Raw genomic sequence first — 2,639 nt, 5'->3', positions numbered from 1 at the left:
CTATAATAGAAAAGAAGGTTATCTCAAACTACGCCACCACCAAAAGCCTCTGGAAGTATTGTGGGTCCTTTCTCCTAACTGCTCAAACATGTTATTTCTTACCCATTTGTTCGGAGAGCTTCCAGGAAGACACGCATGCGTCATGGTGATACGGGGTGGAATTAGAGGGGGAAATGTTGGAATCTGTTTCACCCCAAGAGGTGGTATTCTGATTCTGTCTCTGTCGGAATGAAATTTTTATTATTATTATTTTTTTAATTAAAATATTTATCTTAATTTTTTTCATTCCGCTAGGAGAATCGGAATAGGAATAAGAATATAATGTTGATTCCGATTCTTGATTATGACAAATCCCAATGCCACTTCTTGGAATTAATTAATGAAGCTAATGAATTAGACCTGGCAAAAAGTGACCCGGACCCGCAGGTCCACCTGGCCCGGCCTTAATTTACGGGTCCGGGTCACTATTTAGTTACCCGTAAGAAACTTGACCCGAACTGGGTCTGGCCGGGTGGACCCGCTGGTGCCTGCGGGTACCCGTAAAATCTCAAATATCATATAATTCTTTTAAATTTTAGTGAATGATGGGTTATAATTGGCCCCAGTGTGAATCACACAATGTTAGAACTAGAGAGAATTGCTTCGAAGTGCTTACTGGTACACTACAAGGCACTACAAGGGGCTGTCCCAAGTAAAAATGGGGGTCAAATATATCACCTCCCAACCGTGCGTGACTACAAGTGGCCGTCCCAGATAAAAACAGGTGACCCGCAGGTCCACCCGCCCCATATGGATGGGGTCCGGGTTCACAAAATAGCCCGTAAGATTCCAGGTCATTTGTGACCCGGCCCGTACCACCCGGACTCGTACGGGTTGGGTGAAACCTGGCCCGGCACACCCGTTTGCCAGGTCTATAATCAATGCAAGCTGAACTTACTTTCTTCAGACCGACCAAAATATGGAAGCCATCCCAACAGTGGTGTAATGAATGACCGTTTAATCAATTTGTAGGGGGCTTTTCTCCATTCATGCCTGAAAATGACCCATACCTATCTATAACGACACCATTTATAGTGAGATTTTGTCTAGTGTCATGTATGTAGTATGTAGAAAACAATAGACTAAAACCTGACTCGATTATCAGCAATTCACTGTAAAAGCCAAGGTCTTTATAATATATGATTCTGATCACAATCTTCCACTATGAGAAAAAAATAGAAAGATTTCAAAGGAATTAACCCCACAAACCATGTTCTCAACCTGAATATTGCCCGATCTCTCATTTTTATATGCCTTGAGAAAAAAATCAAAAGTCTCTCATTCCTTGCTAGAGAAGCTTCTCCTTTTCTCATGCTAAAAAAAAAACTCACACTCACACAAGAGAATGAACCTTACATAATCTCTCTTTTGTTTCTTTCCTTTTCCTAATCAAAACTACTTGCATTACCTCACCCTTAATCTAACTAGGAGACTTGTAAGAAAACTCCAACACCAAGACACTCAGCCCAACATAGTATATAACTATACTCATTCAACCACTTTATATTTATGTACTTGTTGTCTATATACGTGCTTGTTTCTAGCTCGTCACATTAGACTGAGTGGGGTTGTTGAGAGTCATCATTATACATGTGGCTATATATAGTTCGAGGCGATATGGACAGCCCATGGGGCAAGCCCCAAGACTTGGGCCTCAAGCTCAATTGGCCAAAACTTTGTTGTCTAACCTTGAGGTGGGAGGTTCAATCCCAACTTACCGACATAAAAAAGTGGTGAGGGGCGAGCCCCTTTATGGACTTGCCACGATATGACAATCACATTTTCCACTAACAGACATGTCAAAATCAGAACAATCAATAATTCAGATCTATCAACTAAATAGCCATGATTGAGGGCCTCTTAGGATACCACTAAAGCCCTGTTTGTCTCAAAATTCGAAACCGACATGACCTTCGCATGCCCCACCATGGCACCATGTGATTTACGTGAACTATGCAAGTCCAGCGTCCTTGGATGGAGTAAAGTGTCCTTGTATGGCATTCCTCTGCCCCACCATGGCACCATGTGATTCACGTGAACCATCCTTGGATGGCATTCCTCAGATTATCTTTATACAAGGTAAGGGTATGGCAGTCATTTTACATGAATGAATATATATTTTCTTGGGATTTGATAGGGACCATCGCAGAAGGCATTTCGCGGAACGGCTGTTGCATGAGATCTCAGCCATCTCATGAATCTGTTGAAATATATATGAGCGTATGTGGCTGCTCTCTCAGGCAACAGCCATTCCACGAAATGCCTTCTGCAATGATCCCTAGCAAATCCTTATTTTCTTAGCAAAAGCTTGATAGGCAATTTGGGGAAACAGAAACCCATTTCGTTGCTCACTTTTGTATGGGAGAACAGCCAAATATCCTCACTTTTTGGCAGATTTTGTCTTATTCGTCATTCATCCGAGGTTGCTGTTCTGTCCTGCAAAATTCAGCCGCGAAATGGCTTTCAACAAAATTGCCTAGCAAATCTCCTCACATGATAATAAACTTTTGTTTTAGTGGTTACGAGTGACAAAGGTGTCACATCAGCCTAACTCCGTTTATCCCATGCAAGTTTTTAATTTCGATCTAAAATCCTAAAAA

This window comes from Tasmannia lanceolata, unplaced genomic scaffold (assembly GCF_043159265.1).
Source record: "Tasmannia lanceolata isolate RefF3 unplaced genomic scaffold, GAP_Taslan_0.1 ptg000008l, whole genome shotgun sequence".
NCBI lineage: Eukaryota > Viridiplantae > Streptophyta > Magnoliopsida > Canellales > Winteraceae > Tasmannia > Tasmannia lanceolata.
Note: the sequence above shows the minus strand (reverse complement) of the source record.